Source organism: Pocillopora verrucosa, chromosome 5, assembly GCF_036669915.1.
Source record: "Pocillopora verrucosa isolate sample1 chromosome 5, ASM3666991v2, whole genome shotgun sequence".
Taxonomy (NCBI): domain Eukaryota; kingdom Metazoa; phylum Cnidaria; class Anthozoa; order Scleractinia; family Pocilloporidae; genus Pocillopora; species Pocillopora verrucosa.
The window spans coordinates 4,735,122-4,762,493 of record NC_089316.1 but is presented as its reverse complement, the minus strand read 5'-3'; the positions used below and the strand labels follow the sequence as shown (position 1 = coordinate 4,762,493).

At 37.6% G+C, this 27,372-nt stretch overlaps 1 protein-coding gene across 2 annotated transcripts in view; it reads left to right on the top strand.

The window, feature by feature from the left end:
• Positions 1 to 27,372, top strand: part of LOC136281182 (uncharacterized) — a 293,318-nt gene that overhangs the window by 239,848 nt on the left and 26,098 nt on the right. The gene's annotated exons all lie outside the window — the stretch shown is intronic.

Genomic DNA, 27,372 nt, shown 5'->3' with positions numbered 1-27,372 from the left:
GCTGAGGCGCGAAACGTTTTTTTTCGTTAGCTTCCTGAGATGAAAATTAAATTGAAACGACCATCATACTTTAACTAATGACATAATGACCCTGATATTATTTACCGTTCAACAGAATTCAAACTATGTTTAAGTTCTCGCATTTGACGTCTCCTTGAAATATGAGAAAGCCCATACTATTTTTCTGTCAATGATAGATTTTGTAAGCGGACCATAATCAATCATAAGATATTTTTTTTATGAAGTAAGAAAGATGTTATCACCAATCCCTAGCTTTCAAGTGTTTTTATCCCTTTCGCTCGCAAGATCTCATCATTAACTCTCTCTACTGTCTGCCATAAATCCTTATGATGTTAGTGCGGAGAATTTGGCATTGGATCGACTAATAATCTACTAAATCATCTTTTTCTCTATTCTCATCACATGTGTACTTGATATTGTAAGGATATTTTGAAGAGAAATTCTGTCTTGGTAATTCATGGGAGTTAAAGGGTTAAAGCGCCTTTTTTTCCGAGGGCTTAAGGCTTAGTAGTAATAATGCTTATATACACTCATCACGACAGTGTTTGCACGTGAAGTCCTGTTTCCTTTGAAGGTTCAGGCCCACTACCAATTGTATTTCTGATCAAGTAAACTTTGGGATACGGGCAGCTTTAAACCTACGAAGCGACCACACTTAATGGAAAATAAGATGCCATACGTCCTTCTACTGAGCTTTTTTTTCCGAGAAGTTTCTTCAATATGTGAGGGCTTATTGGCTATTAACAGGATTAGAAAGGTGTAAAAAAATTGATAGCGAGAGAATTTTTTGTGGAGATTTTGTGGTTAAACAACCTCGGGTATTTTCATTTCAAATATTTTGAAAAATAATATAGAACCAGCTATATTCAACATGGTTTCATCACTGTGGACCACTTTCTTTGACGTTATTCGTCACCAAGAGGAAATAATGTGCCTAGTCGTCACCTATCCATTACTCGAGAGTTCAAAACCACAGAGTATATATCACTGACTATAAAGCATGCAAATTATGCTTCATAAAGCCTGAAGAAGGAAGAATAACATGCCGGTTCCCTTTTAATCACCTCTTTTAAAATCTCAGACGGTGTAGACAAAGCGGATAAATAAGTGTACATGCTTGTAACACACGAGAAATTTTACGCGCGTAAAGAAATAGGAACGACAATATTACATAGTATAACTATCGAGGCAAAATGGCGGCATTTTTTAAATTCCCATTGTCCGTTTTCATTTCACGAGGATAAACCCAAACAAAAAGAGATAAGACTACCGTTTTCAGGAAAGTTTCCGTCTACGTCACTAAAACCTTCTAAAACCTTAAAACCTTCTACGTCACAAAATAAAAATATGTTGCAGAAGCAGGTGTGGATTCATCAACCGAAGTAGAGCATCCTTAATATGGCTACAAAGTTCGTAGCACCTTTTGCCTTAAGCCGGCGACACACCTTGGGATTTTATGCGTTAATTGCAGCCAATTTGATCGCCACAGATAGCTGCGGACACACTTGGCGATTTTTTTTGCCGATCGCGACAACGTGGCATTTCATCCCAGGTTCCATAGGCTGACGTTTAAAAATTGCGCGAACCAATATAAACAAACAGAATGGCGACAGCGAAGCAAAAAAAATGTTGGTTGCTGCCATAATTTTGCACCCAAAGCGCTCCAGGAAGCGTTCTTAAAAGTGGGACAATGGAAAAGTATGGTCAAAGACATGGATTTATTGAAACGCAGAGTCTTTCTTGAGACGATTACCGTAGTCGCTCGACGTTACACCAAATAAGCATGGTTTTTCTGACCACAGTATGGTCAAATTTACCTCTTTTTCTTCGGTTCAGAAACAATTTTCGATGCCTTTCTCCATTTTGAAAAATCATGTGATAATATCGCCCAACTTGATTGGTTAATTTTACTGCCGACTGCCAGAGTAAAAAGGTGAGAAAATCGCGGGAACGGGCAGACTTAGCGAATGCCGGCGAATTAAATCGCCGATATCTGACATGCCAGATATCGGCGATTTTATACCCCGATCGCGGGGATTGGCGAATATCGCAATCGCCGCACCGAGCACAATTGGCGATTTTCGCCGATCACCGTGATCGGCGCATAAAATCGCCAGGTGTGTCACCGGCTTTAGCGCTTCTTTACGTCATCGCCTCCTCGGTGGCCAAATCCCTGGCGAAAAAGTTTGTTTTTTTGGTGGAAAACCAGCGTCAGCTCAGATATAACAAAAGGTATGTCACGCCTTTCACCTTCGGCTTGAACATCGCTGGACTTACTTTCTAAGAACACTGCCCGACATCCAGGATCTATTAGAGCCACTGGAGAATGCAATATTTCTAGTGCTTATTTACACTTTTGCTTCCCACTGCCCTAATATGGTGAAATGACTTAATTTTGGGGTACAAAACGAGCGTATCTTCAAACCTCATGAAGCCTCTTATGTGATGCTGTTCAAATGTTTTTGCGACACGTAGGATTATATCAAAACAGATATGACCGGACAGTACCTAAGAAAGTTTTATCAACACCTAAAACAAAACAATTTTTACTGAAACAGATATTTCGATACAAATAACCGTGCTGCGATCTGTCGGCGTTCGGTCGATAAATAGGTGTAATGTTTCCTTACTCGGAACTGGTTAGATCAAATGACCACCACAAACCGTATAATATTAAGCCAAGCTTTAATAATTATTCGATCTAAAAGAAATACATTTATAATTCGCAATTAGAACAAACGCAAATCAAGTCTTTATCTTGTAATTAAATTCAAAAACTTCAATATAAACTTACTTCTGTGGCGGGTCGTTACAACAGTCTCACTTTACGGGTTAGCATATTCTCCAGGTAAGCGGATTTAGAGACAGAAAACGATAACAAAATAACTTCTTTCTCACTTCGATTCTGCTGAAAAACTGACTTAAACATAATAATCTAACGCTTTTAAATCAATATATTGAATTAATGTCAATCACGTTTCTTGTCATCGAATAAATCTGTCAACACGAGGCAACGCCTATTTATAAAACGAAACAATAGGTGAGATGACAAACATTTGGCTTTGGGTGACTGACAAAGATTTCTCCATCTCTCTTTTCTACAACAGTCCGCCGCGACCGACAACAGTCCTTCGTCACTCGTAACATACGTTATTCAATCTTTCTCTGAGGCATAATAATATGCTTAAAATATTGGTTTCTAACCTTGAACACCACTCTCTTCACGGGCTTCCTCACGTGGCATCACGTGGATAAAGATTGTAAACTGTAATTATCTAAGAAAAGTTTGTAAGAGTCTCAGTGGAAAACAATTTGAAATTTTTAACAATTTGAAATAAGTTTGAACATGGCGTTATCACTTGTGCTGAAGACACTGTGTATGTAAACTAAAACAAAGCTATCCAGATAATTTGTGTCGCGGTATATCACCCTCCCCTCCCTGCAATCGATGTCGCCTGGTTCATGATGAAGACTATTCTGAATGACAAGCCTTACGTATTGCATCGCTGGGCAATGAAAGGAGGGAGATAGGCATATGTAAGGCATTCAGTTGTTTTAGTGCTAAAAAAAAAACAAGAAGTCTCAATTGGTTTTGAGCCAGATTTTAATTCGTAACGCTACCGTAGGTCTCCTTATCTATTTCTGAAAAGAAGACATCGGTTCTTTGACATGTGATTTTGTTAGAAGATAAAAAAATTCAGAAAAATACGACATTTTCAACACCCGACACCCTCTTTCTATTACTTTGGTAGGTGGTTGGACAGCAACCAGTTGAGTAAATTACCATCAGGCATTTTCAGTAGCAACACCGAGCTTGGATATGTGTAAGTTTGGACTCTGTTTTATTTTTGTCTAAGGAACGCGTCAAATCCATTGCGCATTGGTGAAAAAAAAAACCAGCAGATACGAGCAGCGTTTTCTTGGCTCCAAATAAATATCAGTTACGAAGTAGGAATGTTTAATTTTCGTAAACATGTAATTTATTTCTTCTGCAAGTAAAATGGGGTATGGGTGTGGGCCAAGTGCATCCTCAGACACCACCCTCCAACCCCCGTGTTACATCCCTGTCCTCACTTCTGCTGAACACTACTTTACGAATCTTTAAATTTTTTAGATCTTTTAATTTTGCTCGTTCTGCAAATTATCAAAGAAAACTTATGACCTCTATTTTAAAGTTATTATGTTCTGAAGTCAGTGCTCTGAAAAAAAATTCCTTTCTATTTCTGGTTTTTTTTTTTTTTTTTAAACACAATCTCCTTGTAAAATACTACACTTCTAAGTTTCGCCTTTTACAAGTTTTCTAATGGTAAGCTTCCTCGGTCAAAAAAGTGGCATAGCTCATTTTAAAGAAAACCAAGTAGACCAGAGAAAGAAATCTATTAAATGAAGCATCATTACTCAGCGTCTATCTCTAAACTCCAGGCAACAAATCGAAGCAGGGTCAGGTCAATGCTCAGTGGAGCACTCCTTAATTTACCTATTTCTTTATCTTTGTGATATGAGAGTCACAAGTACTTGCTAGTGACACTTATGGTGTTTAACTTGCACAAGAAGAGACGTCAAAATATAAATAGTTTAGAATATTAAAAGTCCAATTTCATTGAAAGGAACGACTTCCTTCGTTTTATCTGAGAAATACTGGGATCATAATTGCACTTCCCCACACAGAATTTTTGAAGTGAAGCTCTAGTTAAACCTCTATTTCAGTCGAATTTAAGCTGACTTTAGGCTTAGACACAGCGACAGAATCTAGACAAATAAGAGCAGATAGCACCAGAAATGCATCAGTTCCAAGCCACAATCATCGCAGCAAATCTTCACTCCTAATTTTCAAGTTCTGCATTTTTGGGCAGCTTTATAATCTATTTAAGGCATTAATATGAAACACGAAGAGAAAACATCGCATCTTGAACAAATCAGTATGTTAGCGGGTGTGTTTTAGGGCCTCATGTAGAACATGAAGGAGATATGTTCCTTTGTAATGTTTGCCCATAACTGTAGACAAAGACCTAAAAACAAACTTACAAAGGTACTAACATATCGGTCTCGCTTGAGCCAAGGGTCAAGAGTCAAAAAACATCAAGAGGTCCTGGTTGTCAAGGCCACTCGAAATCAAAGGGAAAATTACTTGAAAGGGTTGCTGAATCAACTTTTATATGCGCGTGGTGATGCTCAAAGGACCGATGACAAAAACAAAATAAAAAAAAACTAGAATTAAACGTTAGAGGTACGTTCGTGGCTAAGACGTGAAGACAATTATTAAATTATTATTGGCGGTAAAAAGATCCTGTCATTGAGAAGAAGGGACCACGCAGGGAGATCTGATCGCTCTGGCTCTTTTAGTTCTTACCGTCCAGCCTATGATCACGTGTCTACAGGTGGCGTCTGCGGCAAAGCAGACGTAGTTCCCCAATGATGCTGGTGGGACAGGTTATACTACAAAAATGAATAGAATGGAAGGCACAACGAGGCGCGGCCATAGGCTTACGAAAGTAGCAAGAGGATTTCGTCAGTGAGAAGGTGCCTGATTAAGTCAGTGAAGTAGGATAATTGGCGGAGTTCGCTCAGACGCAGCCACAGTCACAGTCATGCTATGCCGTTTCCATCTCGGGCTTAAAAAATCGGTAGACACACTTTCTTGTAACACTGCCCGAGGCATTAGGATCTACTAGAGCCACTGGAGAAAGCAAGCACTCTGAGATTTATTCCTGGAATATCGAAACGCAAGTGTAATCAGCTGGCCACAACCATGCTAGCTCTAATGCTCGCCTTGGAGGCGCCTGTGCCTTGCAAATCCAAGTCGGAAGTACGCTTCATCAGTCAAAGTGTCAACGCACCTCGTTAAGTATCTCAAACATTTCAATCACAACTGCTAACAGGCGAGTCTCTTAGTAAGTCGGAACAGAACGTAGTCACTTTCGAAAGACCAGGAGAGCCACAAAAGATCGAGAGAGTGCTTGACCAAGTACCTGGAAAAGGCTGGCAATACTTCCTTTCCGAGAATTGGGCGCCAACCTGATTAAACAGAAGTTCCGTGAGGAGAGGAGAAGACTTTATTTATTGAGGATAGCACGTGATAGTGCACAAACACTAATAAACTTGTGGTCCTCCTAATTACAATAAATATATAAATACAATAGAATCATTAATAGAATGAAATGTAAATAGAAAATTAGCTAAAACAAGTAAGAATATATAAAACTACTATCAATAAAATTTACGGATTAAAATGAGCTAAGCATGATTGGTCCTTATAGTAATATTTAAATACGTTGTCTTTAAAGGCCTTAAGTGTATTAGACTTTTTTAATTCAGGCTTTAACTGATTCCATAATTTTATGGCAGAAACTAGAAAAGTTTTCCCTCCTTCTCTAGCCCTTTTAAACTTAGGTAATAAAAAGTTGTATTTACAAAATCTAGTGTTGCGTGAATGTACTGAACTTAATAATCTTAAGCTATCATTAAGATAATTAGGTACACAATAATTAATCTTTTTAAATAGTATTGAACATTTAGCCATCTTAGTAGAGTCATAAAATGGTATCCACTTTAAACGATTGAATAGCATAACTGATGAACTACGTGGTTCAGCATCTAATAAAACCCTAGCAGCTCTCTTTTGTAGCCTAAGTATTCTTAAAAGAGATTCATTAGAGCAAAGTGACTGCCATGCAACATTGGCATAATCAAATAATGGCTTAATTAAACTATTATAAAATAAAAGTCTTTGGTTAAATGGTAAACAAAGTTTGATCTTATTCAAAATTCCAATTCTTTGTGAAATTTTTTTACACAGTCTGTCAACATAAGTGTTCATTGATAAATCGTGGTCAATGTCTATACCAAGAAGTTTAGCTGAGGGTACTTGTTCCAATGATACACCATTCATAGTTTTAAGAGATAAATTATAACCATCTGGTAGTTTCTTCCCAAGGCGTTTGCCTGTGACCAGTAGTGTTTTAGTCTTTTTTTCATTGAGAGGAAGTTTATTGGTGTGCGTCCAGCATTCAATTTCCTTCAAAGAAGCAGCTAGTGAATCATGTAGAGAATCAACCGCTGAGATATCTGCCGATAATGTCAGTGTGGTGTCATCAGCATAGAGATCCAGGTCAGCACCATTAACATGTAGAGGCAAATCATTGATATAAATGACAAAAAGTAAAGGGCCAAGGATACTACCCTGTGGAACACCATGCCTCACAAGAGTAGAGTCAGATGTCACATTATCAATAGCAATAAATTGATGTCTATCAGTCAAGTATGAACTAAACCATTTACTTGCAACTGGAGTTAAACCATAGGCATTCAGCTTTTGCAAAAGAATTTCACGGTCAACCATATCAAAAGCTTTCCTGTAATCAACTAAAAGAAGACCGCTGACTTGATCATTGTCTAGATTAAATAACAAATTGTCTATGACTCGTATAAGAGCAGTGTCTGTTCCATGGTGTTTCCGAAAACCTGACTGTAAAGGGTACAATAGATTGTTTTCACATAAGTAATTATAGAGATGATCGTGTATATGACGTTCCAGAATCTTTGACAAAACAGGTAATATCGAAATGGGTCGATAATTGTCAGGATCCTCACGGTCCCCAGATTTAAACAACGGAATGACTTTCGCTATCTTCCAACAATCAGGGAATACACCAGAATTAATTGAAATATTCAAGATTTGAGTAATTGAATAAGCAATAGCTGGTCCTGCTATTTTCAGATATCTTGCACTTATCTTGTCAATACCCATAGCTTTGTTTGTTTTAAGTCCTAACAGAGCACCCAGCACAAAATCTTTGGTAACAGGAGGAATATTGAAAAGAACATCCGGATCTTTCCTTGAACAAACAAAGTTTTCAACCTTTGAATTGCAATAAGGTACATTAGGTAGTAGATTCCTCAGTGAATCAGCAATTGAAGTGAAGTGATCATTAAACTTTTCGGCCAAAACAACATTTGGCGTCTCAACTGATTTTGATACATCGCCCATTAGTGATTTTATGGTTTTCCACATCTTTTTAGAGTTTCCCTTGTTGTTGTTGAAACAGGTATTATAGTATTTATATTTCGCACTGCGAATCATGTTTACAACTTTATTCCTCGCGATTTTGAAGCAGTTCCAATCCGTGACACAACGACTTTGCCTTGCTTTACGTAGTAAAGAATCCCTTCTGCGAAGCGCTTGTAAAATATTCACAGTCATCCATGGAGCTTGATTTTGTTTGGCTACTTTCTTTACGTGCTGCTGTCAAACTACAACATCACTGGTCAGTGGATGATATTACAGCTGAACAGAGGATCTAACAAAGCATAAGGCTGGTCATTCATGCACGTGGACTCTGCGAGCACCAATGATCGGAATTCTTTGATGTCGGGGTTTGCCACCCAATTGCGAAGTCTTATAAGAGCCTAGAGCTACAAAAAACCCACAGATATGCATGAGAATAAGAAGAAGCACCACTACATAAGGACAGTTCTCGACATTTAACACGAAACAAATATGATAGTACTCGAAAGTAGTACCATAATTGTATCTTTGTCATCATTATCATTGTTATTATTGCTATGGTTGCTTTTTTTCCACAAAATGGGCCCTTGTTTGGTAACCTTAACACCGGCTGCCTTGTCATTGAAGTGCGATAAATTTCGATTTGATAGGATTTAATGAGGCAAGAAAAAATAAAATGCAACGCCAGGGAAAGAAAAAGAGTTAATGAACATTCTATGAAAATGGGGAGAAGGGGGAGGGGGGGAGATGGCCACTACTAGAGGCCTATTTTTTGCCACCCGAAGAGAAGGGCGCTTCGTTGTGTCGTTCAATTGTACTTTGTTTTTGAATCTGCTGACAAGGATGAGTTTGTTAGTTACGCCGTAGATAAACGATAGACCATCAATGGAGTGACATCACAAAGTCTCTAACCTCTATGTGACATATAAAAAAAAATTCCTGTCATATTTCAAGTACGCAGGTTACTAATTTATCCTAGCATCCCAGTTGCACCTTGTTGCGCCCAAGAGTTGATTCAATCTGACAAGTTCATGAGGATCTAAGAGTCCCAAGTACACACCAGTGAAAGAACTAAATGTTCACTGTAAAGTGGAGAAAGGTGCTTATTTCGATAAGTGCGGGAGGCCTAGAGAGACAAGTAGAAAACTCAGGCATAACATCATTTTTTGGAGTCTTTCAATAACAAATCCATCCTTTGAGAGATAAAAATCACAGGGAGGACACTGTGTATCTAAAGTTAAAAAAATTATTCAGACAATTTGTGTCTTGGTATGCTAAACTCCCCCTCCCTGCAACCAACGTCACCTAGCTTGTAAGAATGACAGTGTTTAACCTTAGATCTCAATGTGTAAAACTGGGCAGAAGACATCGGTTTTTAGACAATGTGACTTTGTCAGCAGATTATAATTCTAAAAAAATGTCATTTTCGAGCATTCACGGGGCCTGCACCATGTTGACTAGCACAATGTAATCAAAACCCCTCCCTATTACTTTTGGTAGGCTTTTGGACAACAACCAGTTTTTTTTTTTTACCAATTTCAATTATTTTACCCTGCACGTACAATGGATAAGTGGTGTTGGTCAAATGCACCCTCTGACTCCACCCTCCTATCCCCTGTGCTACACTCTCCCCTCACTTCTGCTGAACACTACATACCATTCCCATTTATATATCTTCATATTTTGCTCGCTATTTAAATTATCAAAGAAAACTTGTGAAGTGCATTCCGAAGTTAATGTGTTCTTTAGTTAGTGTTTTCAAAAAGAATTTCCTTTCTTATCGTAGTTTATTATATTGTATAATCTCTTTGTCAAAGACTGCACTCCCAAGTTTCGCCTTTTAAAGGTTTTCCCATGATAAGCTTCTTTGGTCAAAGAGTGGCGTAGCTCGTCGAAAAGAAAATCTAATAAACCAGAGAAAGAAATCTATACAATGAAGGAACATCACACCGCGTCAATCTAGAGTTTGATTGGCGAAAAATGGTTTAAACATGGCGTTATCATTTGTGCTGGTACAAGTGAAGACACTGTGTATGTAAAGTTGAAAAAAACTATTCAGGCAATTTGTGTCTTGGTATTTCTTAAACTCTCCCTCCCTGCAATCAATGTCGCCTGGATTATAATGAGGACTGCTCTAAATGACAGTGTGCAATCTTAGGCCTCTATATGTAAAACTGGACAGAAGACATCGGTTATCAGACAATATGACTTTATTAGCAGATTATAACTAAATTATACGTCATTTTCGAGCATACACGGTGCCCCCACCATGTTGATAAGCACAGTGTAATTAAAACCCCTTTCTGTTACTTTTGGTAGGTTGTTGAACAACAACCAGTTGAAGAAATTACCATCAGGTATTTTTAGTAACAACACCAAGCTGATAACGCTGTAAGTTTGGAGTCTGTGTTATTTATGTAAGGAACGCGTTAAATCCATCGTGCATTGATAAAAATAAAAACAGATACGAGCAGCGATGTCTTAGCTCCAAATGAAATCAGCTACGAAGCAGGAATGTTTTATTTTTGTGAACATGGAAATTTATTCCCTGCAAGTAAAATGGAGTTGTAGTGTAGGTCAAATGCACCCTTTGAATCCACATTCCTGCCCCCTGTGCTACATCCCTATCCTCACTTCTGCTGAACACTACATACCATTCCCATATATATATCTTCAAATTTTGCTCACTATATAAATTATCAAAGAAAACTTGTGAAGTGCATTCCGAAGTTTATGTGTTCTGAAGTTAGTGTTTTCAAAAAGAATTTCCTTTCTAATCGTAGTTTATTATATTGTATAATCTCTTTGTCAAAGACTGCACTCTCAAGTTTCGCCTTTTAAAAGTTTTCCCATGATAAGCTTCTTTGATCAAATAGTGGTATAGCTCGTCAAAAAGAAAATCTGACTAGTAAACCAGAGAAAGAAATCTATACAATGACGGAACATCACACAGCGTCGATCTCCATGCAACAAATCGAAACAGAGTCAGGTCAATAATCACTGGGACACACCTTAATTTACCTATTGCTCTGTCCAGACAACAGAGGGAAAGAATACGACCGTGAAATTTAAGATTTTATCAGCTTTTGATTGACTTTTTAAAAGTAGCCATTTAAACATGGATTTTTCATGAAGAATTGTATTAAAATATAATACCTACATAATAGTAGTATCATAATTGTTATTATAAATGTCATTGTTATCATTACCAAATGTAGTTATTGCTGGGGTTGCAGGATTTATTTGACACTTTGTTGTATCCTTTGTTTGGTATCCTTAACCCTGAGACTCTTCACCAGCTTCCTGTCATTGAAATGCGATCAATGTTTGATTTTATATGATTTATAAGGCTAGAAAAGATTATATGCAACGTTAGGGAAAGATAAAGAGTTAAAGTACATTCAATGCGCACCGACATCAAATAAACAACTATGAGAGTTTACCGCTCTACGCTTGCGAGGTGTAAATGAATGATGAACCAAGTTTAAATGAAACCATTCGGCAAAATACGAGAACATACTGTAGAAAAAGGTGGAAGCACTCGATTTTGAGTTCAAAAATGTTATTCACATTTTTGTAGAGCTGTTTCATATGTCCCGAAACAACATTAGCCCTTCAAGTAAGATCCTCTGTGAGCTAAAGTTCTGTGTTTGTGATTACGGTACTCCTGCTGGAGACAACTTGAACTGCAGCTACGGTTGTTCTTCATCGATGTTGGTCATACAGTGATATTCGTTGCGGTTCCAATGTAATGAAATTAAACATCTATTTGCGGCTCTTTTATTCTGCTGTGACCGTGAGAAATTAACCTTTTCCTAAGCTGCAACACCTGGCAAGACCCAATTAGTGGAAGCCGGAGACACTAGATCTCGACGGTTGTAAAAGCCATCAAGTTACTCGCAGGACTATGCATAAGTATAATCGAATGGCTGCCTGTAGACCACCCAAAATATGAAAAAAAGGGAAACATTGAACACATAAAGCCTGACTTTACTCGTACGAAAGATTCACAGTAAGTTTTTTTTTTAATTTAAGCTTCTTCAAAAGTGTTAAAATTGTGTCTTTTTACCATTTTCTGTGAGAATATGGATGTAATTGTAAGCCTGTGGTGTGAGGTCACGTGGCCTAGTAGACCCTATTGGTTTGAACTGACAGGCCAGGAAACCTGATCAAAGCCGTGTTTACCATGTCCCCTCTGATATTTTGGACTGCTAACATTGCTAATATATTTCATTATTTTCCCTACGAAATTTTGACACCGAGACGAAGATTCCGTGACGTTACAACAAGGGGCACTAGAAGAGCTCTCACAGCACATACTATCAGCACACAGAGAGTCTGCGAGCCTCTTGTGCTGGTTGAGGCGCGAAACGTTTTTATTCGTTAGTTTTCTGAGATGAAAACTAAATTGAAACGACCATTATACTTTAACTAATGACATAATGACCCTGATATTATTTACCGTTCAACAGAATTCAAACTATGTTTAAGTTCTCGCATTTGACGTCTCCTTGAAATATGAGAAAGCCCATACTATTTTTCCGTCAATGATAGATTTTGTAAGCGGCCCATAATCAATCATAAGATATTTTTTTATGAAGTAAGAAAGATATTATCACCAATCCCTAGCTTTCAAGTGCTTTTAACCCTTTCGCTCGCAAGATCTCATTATTAACTCTCTCTACTGTCTGCCATAAATCCTTAAGATGTTAGTGCGGAGAATTTGGCATTGGATCGATTAATAATCTACTAAATCATCTTTTTCTCTATTCTCATCACATGTGTACTTGATATTGTAAGGATATTTTGAAGAGAAATTCTGTCTTGGTCATTCATGGGAATTAAAGGGTTAAAGCGTCTTTTTTTCCGAGGGCTTAGGGCTTAGTAGTAATAATGCCTATATACACTCATCACGACAGTGTTTGCACGTGAAGACTTTCAAGGGTTTTTTCTTTTCCTGTTTCCTTTGAAGGTTCAGGCCCACTACCAATTGTATTTCTGATCAAGTAAACTTTGGGATACGGGCAGCTTTAAACCTACGAAGCGACCACACTTAATGAATCAAAGTGCTCTGTGAGCAAACTCGTGAATTGACACATGATTTTTTAGATTATGTTTATTGTTATCTGGTTTAGGGAATTTTGTGGTTGATTGTCATATCTAGAGTACGAGCAGTAGTTCAGTGTTCACTAATGTAGCAAAGAAACAAAGTAACGTTGGGATAAGAAGGCATTACAATTGAAATGATCACGCTATTACATTTGACAAGGTGGATGATGTCGTGTTTTAAACGTCTATCATTTTTGTTACTGGTTCAAAAGAAAAGGTTGGAAGTAAATGTGGGTGAAAAGTGAAATTTACTGTCTTTCGTTGTAAATATTAGAAAATCAAGGCAATACTGTCTTAATGAAAACATTAACGATTCCCTTTTTATCAAACGAGACAAACGGGAACGAGTTTTGAGTGATATAACTAAGCCAAGCCTGCCACCGTCATTTTGGATCTCCGCCTGGGTAGATTTGAGTCACGTGCTAGGCAACGTATAATCAATAACAAGATAGAATTTCATTTTAGGCATATTTATCAGTTTTGTGGTGTGTAACTTTCGCATTTTAGTACGTTGTATGTATGTTGAATCTTCAAATTGTCTTGAAACCTAAAAGAAAATTGTTCTTTAAAAATTCACTGAAAATCGATAGCTAAAATTGTTTGTTAAGGTGTTATTTGATTTTCGTGTGAACTTGTTATTTCGTCAGTCGCCGGCATCTTTTGTTGCTTCACACAGGAAAAACACACGCAACGAAACGTAATGATCGATTTTGTCCGCAATCTCACGCCATAACAGAAAAAGCTTTTGAACATCTGTAAACTCCGAGTGCTTCGCAGTAAGTGATATTTTCAATGAATCTTCGGATTGTTTTCAAGTTCAAGGATTGTAAATTACAATTTTATGAAAAACGAAGGTTGTTCTGTTATTTCATTGTGAATCCTTGCATGCCTGCCAGTCGCTGGCGTCGCTTGTTGAAACTAAAACGAAAAAAAAAAAACTCTTTTAAGATTATCATTGGCTTCTTTTTCACCCTACCACTATTCTTAGCAACAAAGGTCGCCATTTCGTCTGTTTATTGCTCGCCAAAAACTATCAAATGCACTCAAAAGCCTAAAATCTAAAAAAAGTTTACAGGAATCGACCAATCGAGCGAGCGAGCGAGCGAGCGAGCGAATGCCATTCCCCACATCGTATCTATAATTCGCTCTTGCGCATGCGCGCAATTCACGAGTTAAAAATAAGATGCCATACGTCCTTCTACTGAGCTTCTTTTTCCGAGAAGTTTCTTCCATATGTGAGGGCTTCTTGGCTATTAACAGGATTAGAAAGGTGTAAAAAAATTGATACTGAGAGAATTTTTAATAGATATTTTGTGGTTAAACAACCTCGGGTATTTTTATTTCAAATATTTTGAAAATTAATATAGAACCAGCTATATTCAACATGGTTTCTTCACTGTGGACCACTATCTTTGACGTTATTCGTCACCAAGAGGAAATAATGTGCCTAGTCCTCACCTATCCATCACTCGAGAGTTCAAAACCACAGAGTATATATCACTGACTATAGAGCATGCAAATTATGCTTCATAAAGCCTGAAAGGAAGAATAACATGCCGGTTCCCTTTTAATCACCTCTTTTTAAGTCTCAGACAAATTTTTTTAAACAGGATACATATTTTATAATTATCATGACAATAGCTGGCAATATAAACCTAAACACGAATAGAGGGGGTAAGTTTCTAAAGAAACTGTGGTGCTGCGTTGGTGGGAAAGTATAACAGGGTAATTTGGTGTTAACAACTGAGTTGAACACGTTAATTGGCCACCGTAAAGAATGTAAAGGATTTACCCTCTACGAGGGTAGCTTATGTTTTGAAGTCAGTTGATAACACCAAATTACCTGTTAAACCAAAGCATAGCGTTTTCATTTACGCATGCTCAAATGAACACACGGTGTAGACAAAACGGATAAATGAGTGTACATGCTTGTAACACACGAGAAATTTTACGCGCGTAAAGGAATAGGAACGACAATATTTACATAGCGTAACTATCGAGGCAAAATGGTGGCATTTTTTAAATTCTCATTGTCTGTTTTCATTTCACGAGGATAAACCCAAACCAAAACAGACAAGACTATCGTTTTCAGGAAAGTTTCTGTCTACGTCACTAAAACCTTCTAAAACCTTAAAACCTTCTACGTCACATGTTGCAGAAGCAGGTGTGGATTTATCAACCGAAGTAGAGCATCCTTAATATGGCTACAAAGTTCGTAGCACCTTTTGCCTTAAGCCGGCGACACACCTTGGGATTTTATGCGCCAATTGCAGCCAATTTGATCGCCACAGATAGCTGCGGACACACTTGGCGATCTTTTTTGCCGATCGCGACAATGTGGCACTTCATCCCGGGTTCCATAGGCTGATGTTTAAAAATTGCGCGAATCAATATAAACAAACAGAATGGCGACAGCAAAGCGAAAAAATTGTTGGCTGCTGCCATACTTTTGCACCCAAAGCGCTCCAGGAAGCGTTCTTAAAAGTGGGACAATGGAAAAGTATGGTCAAAGACATGGATTTATTGAAACGCAGTTTTTCTTGAGACGATTACCGTAGTCGCTCGACGTTACACCAAATAGGCATGGCTTTTCTGACCACAGTGTGGTCAAATTTACCTCTTTTTCTTCGGTTCAGAAACAATTTTCGAAGCCTTCCGCCATTTTGAAAAATCATGTGATAATATCGCTCAACTTGACTGGTTAATTTTCCTGCCGACTTCCAGAGGAAAGGCGAGAAAATCGCGGGAACGGGCCGACTTAGCGAATGCCAGCGAATTTAGTGGCCGATATCTGACATGCCAGATATCGGCGATTTTATACCCCGATAGCGGGGATTGGCGAAAATCGAAATCGCCGCATCGGGCACACCTGGTCATCGCCTCCTCGGTGGCCAAATCCCTGGCGAAAAAGTTTGTTGTTTTGGTGGAAAACCAGCGTCAGCTTTGTTTGCAAAGAAATAAGAATGGTAGGCCACTCGAAATCAAAAGGAAAACTTCTCTAAAAGGATGCTAACTCAGCTTTTATATACGCATGATGATGCTCAAAGGACCCATTACAAAATCAATAAAAACATTAGTAAACATTATAAGTACGTTCGAGACTAATACGTGGTGACAATTGCTAACTTGTTGCTGGCGGTAAAGAGATCCCGCCACTGAGAAGAAGGGACCACAAAGGGAGATCCCATCGCTACGGTCCTTTGTGCTCTTAGTATCCAGCCTCTATGCACGGGTCTACAGGTGAGGTCCACAGCAAAGCAGTGCTGGTTCGCCAATGATGCGGGTGGGGCAGGCTCCACTACAGAAATCAAGAGATGGTGGGACATGTTGAGTACCCTGGGTCCAGATTTTGGCTACTTCTTAAACGCCAAGAAGTGCTGGATTATCGCAAAGCGGGACAAGAAAGAAAGTGTGAAAGAAATATTTAAGGACACAGACATTAATGTGACAATGGAAGGGAAGAACCATAAAAGAGCGGCGATCGGCTCACGAGAGGAATTCATCAATGAGAAGGTGTCTGATTTGGTCAGTGAAATAGTTCAATTCGTAGAGTTTCCTCAGATATAACGAAAGGCATGCCACGCCTTTCACCTTCGGCTTGAAACATCGCTGGACTTACTTTCTAAGAACACTGCCCGACATCCAGGGTCTATTAGAGCCACTGGAGAATGCAATATTTCTAGTGCTTATTCACACTTTTGCTTCCCAGTGCCCTAATATGCTGAAATGACTAAATTTTGGGGTACAAAACGAGCGTATCTTCAAACCTCATGAAGCCTGTTATGTGATGCTGTTCAAATGTTTTTGCGACACGTAGGATTATATCAAAACAGATATGACCAGACAGTACTTAAGAAAGTTTTATCAACACCTAAAACAAAACAATTTTTACTGAAACAGATATTTCGATACAAATAACCGTGCTGCGATCTGTCGGCGTTCGGTCGATAAATAGGTGAGATGACAAACATTTGGCTTTGGGTGACTGACAAAGATTTTTCCATCTCTCTTTTCTACAACAGTCCGCCGCGACCGACAACAGTCCTTCGTCACTTGTAACATACATTATTCAATCTTTCTCTGAGGCATAATTTTCCCGCTTCCATTAATATGCTTAAAATGTTGGTTTCTAACCTTGAACACCACTCTCTTCACGGGCTTCCTCACGTGGCATCACGTGGATAAAGATTATAAACTGTAATTATCAGAGAAAAGTTTGTAAGAGTCTCAGTGGAAAGCAATTTGAAATAAGTTTGAACATGGCGTTCTCACTTGTGCTGAAGACACTGTGTATGTAAACTAAAACAAAACTATCCAGATAATTTGTGTCGCGGTATCTTACCCTCCCCTCCCTGCAATCGATGTCGCCTGGTTCATGATGAAGACTATTCTGAATGACAAGCCTTACGTATTGCATCGCTGGGTAATGAAAGGAGGGAGAAAAGGCATATGTAAGGCTTCAGTTGTTTTTAGTGCTTAAAAAAAAAGCCAAGAAGTCTCAATTAGTTTTGAGCCAGATTTAATTCGATTTATTTTAATTTAATTCTATTTCTGAAAAGACATCGGTTCTTGGACATGTGACTTTGTTACCAAATATTAGATCACCTTCCACGGAATTGAAATCTGTTTAAGTTCTCCCGTTTGAAATCCCTTTGAAGTAAGAGAAAACCCATCCTATTTTTCCGTCAATGATAGATTTTGCGCGCAGCACATAATCAATCATAAGATATTATTTTCCATGAAATAAGAAAGATCTTATAACCAATCCCTAACTTTCCAATGTTTTTAAAACGTTCTTTTTTTCGAAGGCTTGGGGCTAAATAGTAAATATGCCTATAGTGTTCTCTTTTGTTTATGCTCAAATGAACACAGAGTAGACATAGCAGCAAAATGAGCGGACATGCTTGTAACAAGCGAGAAATTTTTAAGGAGCGTAAAGGAATGGGAACGACAATACTTTTATAGTGTAACTATCGAGGTAAAATGGTGGCATTTTCAAATTCCATTGTTTACTTTCATTTCGCGGGGATAAGCCCATAACAAAGGAGATTGGTCCATTATAAGAACTACACTACATGACTGAATAAAATTTTACCCTTTGAATGTATTGTTTTAGGTATTAATATGGAAAACCAAAGAAAAAACATCGAATCTTAAACAAAACGAGTTTATCAGCGGATACGTTTCAGGACCTCGTGTTCTTTTGTAATCTTTGCCCATAACTATGAAACGTAACCTAAACAAAAAACAAAGGTACTCACATATTCGTTCTGAAATCAAAGAGAAAACAACTTTAAAGGGGTGTTAACGCAGCTTTTATATGCGCGTGGTGATGCTCAAAAGATTGATTACAAAACCAATAAAAAGAAAGGTAAAAATTGCAACCACCTTCGTAACCAAGATTTAGAGACAAGTATTAACTTATCACCGGCGGTAAAGAGATTCTGTCACAGAGCAGAAGGGACCACACAGGGCGATTCAATCGCTATGGCTCTTTATGCTCCTAATATCTGGCCTCTGATCACGAGTCTACAGGTGGTGTCCACCGCAAAGCAGTGTTCGTTTGCCGATGATGCGGGTGGGATAGGCTCCTCTACAGATATTAAGAGATGGTGAGACACGTTGAGTACCCTGGGTCCAGATTTTGGCTTCTTCCCAAACGACTAGAAGTGATGAATTGACGCTAAGCCGGGCAAGAAAGAAAGTGTGAAAGAAGTTTTTAAAATAACAGATATTATTGTAACAATGGAAGGAAGGAACCATTTAAGAGCGGTGATAGGCTCACGAGATTATCAAGAGGAATTCGTCAGTGAGAAGGTGTCTGATTTGGTCAATTGGCGGAGTTCCTCAGATACAGTCAAAGGCATGCTACGCCGCTTTTACCTCAGTTCGGCTTAAAACGTCGTTGAACTTACTTTCTAAGAACATTGCTGGAGAATGCAACATCCCCAGTACTTATTCACATTTTTGCTTTCCAGTGCCCTAAAATGGGGACAAATTAATTTTGGAATACAAAACAAGCGTATCTTCAAACCTTATTATGCATGTTTTGTTATGCCGTGCACATGTTTTTTGCTGCGCGCAGGATTGTATCAAAACAGATGTGACCGGACAGTACTGAAGAAAGTTTTTTCAACACCTAAAACAAACCAATTTCCACTAAAACAGATATTCCGGTAAAATCAGCAGTGCTACGATCTGTCGGTGTTCGGTCGACAAATAGGTGAAGTGACAAATATTTGGCTTTGAGTGATTGACAAAGATTTCTCTATCTCTCTTTTCTACAACAGTGCGCTCAGACCGACAACAATCCTTCTTCAATCGTAACACACATTATTCATTTACATGTAGACACTTTCACTTAATCAATGCATTGATTTGTTTTCTTGTATTAGAGGTCTAAACCACAACAATCTAAGGGATTTACCTACAGGAATTTGAAACTTTAAACAAGCTACTTTAAACAGAAATGGACTTTACATCTATACTTTGACTAGCAAAATAAGTTTGAACATGGGGTTATCATTTGTGCTGGTACAAGTGAAGACACTGTGTATGTAAACCTAAATAGAACTATCCAGATATTTTTTGTCTTGGTACCTTACCCTTTCCCTCCCTGCAATCAATGTCGCCTGGCTTATGATGAAGACTATTCTGAATGACAGTGTGTAATGTCAAGCCTTTTGTACTACAACAATGGGTGATGAAAGGAGGGAGAAAATGCATTTGTAGAGAATTCAGTTGTTTTCAGTGCTTGAAAAAAAGAAACTAAGAAGTCTCAATTAGTTTTGAACTAGGTTATAATTCGTAATGCTACCTTAGGTCTCCTTATCTATAACTGAAAAGAAGGCAATGCTTCGTGGACAATATGACTTTGTTAGCAGATCAGAGCATGAAAAAAATACGACATTTTCAAGAATACATAGTTTCTTCCTATTGTGATCAACACCTTTTTCTATTACTTTTGGTAGGACGTTGGACAACAACCAGTTGAAGAATTTACCATCAGGCATTTTCAGTAACAATACCCAGCTGACAAATCTGTAAGTATGAAGTCAGTCTTATTTCTGTGTAAGGAACGTGTCACAAATCCATCGCGCATCGGTAAAAAATACAAAGAGATACGAACAGCGATGTCTTGGCTCCAAATGAAATCAGCCACGAAATAGGAATGTCCTATTTTCGTAAACTTAGACTTTATTTCTCCTGAAAGTACAACTGGGTAAGAATGTAGGGCAAATGCACCCATGGACTCCACCCGCCTACCCCTGTGATAGCTTCCTGTCCTCACTTCTGCAGAACACTACATGCCATTCCCATTTATAAAATCTTTAAATTTTTCTCGGAATACAAATTATCTAAGAAAACTTGTGGAGTGTATTCCGAAGTTGGTGTGTTCTGAAGATACTGATATGAACTAGAATTTCCTTTCTATTCGTTTTATTTGTTTATTTATTTATTTTATTAGATAATCTCCTAGTCAAATCCTACACTCCTAACTATGGCCTTTTACAAGTTTTCTCATGATAAGCTTCCTTGGTCACAAACTGGCATAGTTCATTTTACAGAAAATCCACTAAATCAGATAAAGATATCTATACAATGAAGAAACATTACACAGCGTCGATCTCTAAACTCCATGCAACACATTGAAGTGGGACACTCTTTAATTTGGCTATTGCTGTATCTTTGTGGTATGATAGGCAGAAGTACTCGCTCGTCACACACGATGTTTACCTTTCAAAGGAAGGGAATCAAAAACGTTCTGGAGTATTTAGTTTGTTTCGCACCGTTTAATCATTCGTTCATATTAGGCATGTAGTTACTATAGGAATTCGAAGTCCAAAGTTATCTCGTTTTAAGCCAACGAGATGAGATTCCAAGTTGAACGTGTGTTGTCTAACTTTGGACGGGCACAGTTTGTCCACTAACCTCTTTTAGAGCTGTTCAATACCTTCCCAATATCAAACCAAAATATCTGTAGGTCAAAAAGTAAAGACTATTCTTTATATCTTTAAATCTACTGACCTTTAAAAGGGAATACAAGCGGACATTAACAGATAACTTCACGGACAGTGGGATATAAAACATTGCAATAATTAGACTTTGTCGCCAAAGTCACAGATTTGAATTTTTGTTTTAAATATTGGCCTTAGTAGACCCGTCAGCCCCCAATGTAAAAAGCTGAGCTGGAGAAATATAATTTTTAATTATTTGGTGATTATTTACCCCAAAAAATCAGATTAATCATTAATAATTAAGATTTAGTAATCCATTCAAGTATTTATCAGTGTAATTTTTCTTTGAAATATCGAGATAAGAAAGAGAGGAGGAGAGGGGGAAGATAAATGGCCACTAGAGGCCTATTTTTGTTACCCAAAGGGAAGGGCGTCTCGTTGTCTCGTTCAATCGTGCTTGATTTTGAATCTGCTGACAAGGATGAGTTCGTAAGTTACGCCGAAGATAAACAAAAGACCATCGATGAAGCAACATTACAAATTCTCTACCCACTATGTGACAAATCAAGCAAAGTCTGGTCAAATTTTAAGTAAGCAGGTTACTAATTTATCCTAGCATCCGAGTTGCACCTTGTCGCGTCAAAGTTGTCGCAATGTGACTGTATTCTAAGCTCTAAAGGTCAAAAGTACTTACCGGTGAGGCCTGTATTACTTACATGTAGCGTACGTACGTAAGGGAAAAGAAGAGGAGGGACAACAAGACACGATATTATTTATTCGAGTCTCTCAATTAGGCTCTCTAAGAGTCCTATTCACTGTGCATTTGATCCAGAGGATGTGATCATCGCTTTTGAATGCAGGTTGCAAGTCGATAAAACGACAATCTGTTTAAACAAGGTAAACGTTATTTATGCCAGACACAAACTACGTAAATGGCCCCTCGACAGCGACCGTCTACATGTATTTTTATCAGGACATCCGAATATCAGCAGAGATGTTCGCGATGAATTTTTATCAAAGCACTTAGGTGGTACAATTTGGAGGCCGTTTAAGTGCTGATTTCAAGAAATAGCTTATAGATTCCGTACGCAACAAGTCTACCGAACTTCAGGAAGTACAAACGACAGTTGACAACGCTCAGGTGGTATCTAAAACTGTGAATGAGGACTGCGAGAAATCTGTGCGTCGCACCGGAAAATCGACAGGTTCGTCGAAAGCAAAATCATTTTTGGTCCAAAAAGTTCGAGCGGAATCAATCTCATCAAGAATCAACTGATCACGAACCAACCAAGTCATCTAGATGGAGAGTTAATCAGGGTTTCTCGAAACTTGAGATAGATAGAGAGAGAGACAGATAGTTAGATAAGATAGATACATATATAACCCAAGGGACTCTGCTTATCTTATGTCACGAGGAAGTCTATTCCAAAGAGTGGCACCACTATAGCTAAAGCTATTTTAATTTGTAGTAGTTTGTGCGCTACAAAGGAACATTTAGTTTATTCCTAGTCTCTTAGGTTATGCGCAGTTTCTCGCCTTTCAAATTTAAATCATAAATAATCTGGAGCTAAACCATGCCGAGACTTATAGACCATTGTGGCTCTTTGTATTTACTGCCTGCCTCGCCACTTGCCTCAAGCGTCATCGCCGACAGAGTTTTAACTCTCGATAACTCAGTCTAAAAAACCGCCGCAATTTTTTAGTCAATTTTCCTTTTATTACATTTGTGGCACGGAATCCATGTTAATCTGTATCATTACTTACTATATATTTAATCTTTTAGAATAGGCAGAAGTACGGCGTTTTATTTGGTAGACTCAGAGTCAGTATCTATATTTGTAATTATAATCCTGTAATTCCTAAGGGATTAACTGCGGGTAAACGTAAAGTGTAGGTCTTTCACGTAAATTAAGTGTCACATTGGGACGTGTAAAGGAGGCGAATTATGTTAAAAGCGTTTAATAGGATAAACATTCATTTCTGCATTCCTCTATTAATTCATTTATTGAGTATGGTTTGAATATGACAAATCCTTTATCCATAGAGATATTTTACTTGACAATCCCAAACTGACGGCATAGAAAAGGTCAATTTTAAAAAAGTTCCTAGTTGCATTTCTAATAATTCTTGTTTTTATTTTTTAGAGACTTGTCTAATAACCCGTTGAAGAATTTGTTATCTGACATTTTCGCCACAAATACTAAATTGGATTTGCTGTAAGTAGATTTTTCCTCTATTAGGGACATCACAAAATATTTGTCTTTATAGTTTAAAACTCACTCACTCACTATTACGTGACGTGTTTGGGTTCCATTTTTAGCTTGAAAAACAAAAATTCTCTCTGTTATTATCATTATACGCTGAGACTAACAGATCATGCGGTGACATTAGGAAGCCTTTGAGAAAAAGTATGCAATAAAGTAATTGAACAAAGATCCTCCTAGTTTAAGTGGAATTTACACAATTTCAGAAATTGAGAAGCCTGAAGAAAAATTCAGGCTTCAACGGGATTCGAACCCATGCCTCCCCGAAATTGGTAGGGTGCTTCTATCAACTGAGCTTAGAGGCTACTCGTTGAGACCAGGCACATTTTAGAGGGCTCTTCTTTTCCATGGAAGAATCTTATCATAATTTGTAAGGAAATAAATTTTGTTGATGAAAATCGAGCAAAGCAATGATCCCTGCAGGCAAGGTGCAATTGCACAATTGCGCCTTCGAAGATTAGTTGATTGTCATCTGCAGGTCAAAATAAAACTTATTTCTTGAGAAAATAAGAACAAAATACACAGTAGTGTTGACAAGATATCGTAAGAACTTTTTGGAAGCTTTTGAGGAGGAAACTTCGATGATTTATTCGAGAATTAGGAAAGATAAGCTTTTATATATTTTTTCGAAGCAACAGATTCCGAAAGGAACGGGGAAACTACGAATTATCGTATTATCGAAGAGCCTCCGAAAAAATAAAGGAAGCCCGCTTCAGTCCATCTATCAAGGGATAAGGTTCGAAAGGTGGCAGCGAGACCGGTGTAGCTAGCGAATTGTGATAGAGGCCTCATGAGTAGCTAGTTCCTCCGTCAAAGGGCACATAAATATATTAGGATACGTATGAAAGAAAAAAAGACTTGCTCTTATTGACAAGTGAGAATATTAAAACACATGTGCATAGCTGCACCATTTTGATTTTGAAAGAAATTGTCTCACGGTAAAAAAAAATCAATAGTTACCAGTTTGAATTATCTATACAATCCTCAGGCTGCATTTCAAAACTGAGTTTATTCTACTGGTTATCTGGTTTATTACTTTATAAGCATCCAAGCTCTGTATTATTCTGTACTAAATTTTCGTTAAATCTACAGGCTCCTGTCTGAAATAAAATTGCACCACCTACCTCCAGGAATCTTCGACAAGAACACACGGCTAACCCTATTGTAAGGAACCCTTTTTTTCCGTGCAAACAGTGTCTCCTAAATTTTTATCTAATCTTTGTGAAAAGACAATCCAAGATTGAGTCTGAGTCATGCAATGCAAGCATTAATAACATTAAAAAATGTGCAAATCTTGTATTCATAATATGAAGCTATTTAAGAACTAAAGAAATTAACCTACAATTAATACAACTGGTCAACTTTCGCACCAGCGGACTGAAAACTCTGATCTCAGATCAGTTGCACAACAGTTGTAAAGGCCTCCAACTGCTTTTTGTTGTTGTCGTTGTTTTACGAAGTTTATCAGATCATTCGTTTTGCTTCGCAAATTAAAAACTAATATCAAACATAATGAAGATCATACATCAACTGTTGCATTCTGGACCTTTTCCACGACTGACCGTTTGTGAGATTTCAATCTCTGTATAACAGGTGTCACGAAGTGCCTTCATTAAATAAAAACATCATTTCAATTTCCAACATTGAAAAATTTCCATATCTATGTCAAATGTAATTATATGCTAATGTTGTAAGATGAGTATTACATGTGAAGTTAGCACAAACAACTCTTCACTCAATGACATGCACCGATGCCGACTTTTGCTCACATTTCAAAACATCCTTAACTGACTTCGACAACATCCTTAAAAGGTTTCAATAATATTGCCACTTAAACAGATAAACTTCTTGAGGATCTTAAAAATATTGATCAGTTTATATGGTAAATAACGCAGACGCCTGAATGACAACGATATGAAAGCATTGAATGGAGGTGCCTTCAAAAAATTGACAGTGCTGAAGGAACTGTAAGTTAATGTATCAATACTGTTGTGTAAGGAATTCCTTATCCTAAAAACGAAATTAGGGATGATAAAATTTATGAATTACCTTGGCTGGATCAGGACATATCGTGATCTGCTGAATCATGTTGTGAAAATAAAACAGAGACAGATAAACAAACAACACTAAAAAAAGTTTTGAAAATAATTATTCAAACTGTGAATTTGCCAAAGGGTCTCAATTCTGACCAAAGTCACACGAGACATTCAAGGCTTTCTCTTCTGACGCAAAGTACTTTGCACGTATTAAAATTTCAGAGCTGAGAAAGACTGTTTTGATTTTATAGCACTGCATCGAGTTTGGGAACAGTCGTCGTTTGGTTTAGTTTTTATTGTTATTGATATGGTAATATGCTGAATCGTATTTCTTCGTACTGCATTGCATCCCATTTCGTTTTATTGTATAGTCAGAGGTAATATGTGGTTATTTTCTTTGTTGTGCATCAAATTATGCAGCTATCGAAGAAAAACTGTTTTCATAACGCAGCAGCATTCCCCTTTCCTACCGCCTTGTCTGTACTTGTTTTTCCATTTCATTTTTTCTTTTCTCTTTTCTTCCCTTCCCCTCAGTGATCATAGGACAAGGCGGTAATAACTGTTTTAATAAAACTGAATCGATTTCTGAATCATCTTTTTTTCGAATTTCAACACAGATGGTTGCAAGACAACAACTTCACTGAATTGCCTCCTGATTTATTCCAAGATCTAAAAACCTTGAGAAGGCTGTAAGTTAATTCAAGTTTTCCCCTTGTTTTAACTCAATAACTGCATATAGTGTTCCAACACTAATTAAAATTTTCTTCTCTTTTGTAAAATTACAGCTCGTGATTGCTTGTATGTTTTTACACAGATCCAGCCAGTATTATAATTTTCTTTCCTTTCACGAATTAAAGCATATAACAATAAAATGATTTAAAATCTTCCCGTCTGCACCAATAACACAGAAATTAAAATTGAATCATCCTATATTATGTTTATGTTGATGATTTGACTGTTTTACGATCATACATACATTAAAGAAATTCATGCATGTTATGAATTTCAGAGTTGTTTTCATGGGACATCTTTCTCTGTTTTGAACCATGTTGGAATATTTTTTTAGATCACGAGCTTAATGATCTCTTTATTGATACATGAGAGGCAGCCATTGTCTATGTTGGGGGAAAAAGTTCAGTGTATAGGCGAATTTCAAGTTGTTAGGAGCCCATAATTGCTTTTTTGTTATATATATTGACTAGACTAAATGAATGAAGTGAGTCTTGAATATTCTCTGTACCTTAAAACAAAACATTGCATGTATATGACTACGTACTGCTCTTTGGTTGGTTCTGGTAATCGGCATTTTTTTGTATGGTAAATAGAATAAGAGAGATGGTGAGTTTAATCTCAGTAAAGAAATAGAGAAAGGTGTTTTTCGTCTTGTCACAAGCGTAGGACAAAGAAAAACTTCTGAGTTCCCATGAGGAATCGAACCTCAGACCTTCGGATTCCGCACTCCGATGCTGCGCCACTGAGCCACAAAGAATCTACGGTGAGCGTGGTCTATTACGAAGCTCATATGACACGCGTCCGTCCCGTCCTTTTTTTTCTTTATTCCACGCTCGTGACAAGACGAAAAACATCTTTCTCTATCTTTATGTATTTTTACTTAGAAATTTCTGATGGCAGACTTTACAAATACGCATTTTCTTTTGTCTCGTCATTCCTATCAGCTTTCTGTCAAATAACAAGTTGAAGAGTCTACCAGACGGACTTTTTAACAGTCTTTCCGATCTGACTCATCTGTAAGGGAAACAGTTATTTAACCTAGGAGATAATTGTGAAGAACTAAAATTAATGATCATAATCATCATGAAGTTTTCCGGATTGTATTTGTAAATCTGATTAGTTGAAGTAGAGGATGCTATTTTATGTAGTTGTTGTGCTTTGGTTAGTAATGTTAAGGTATTTGAAGGTGTAAAAGTTTAAAAGCTTTTGTTTAAATAGGAACCTTAACAACTCCGAGATTTGTTTTT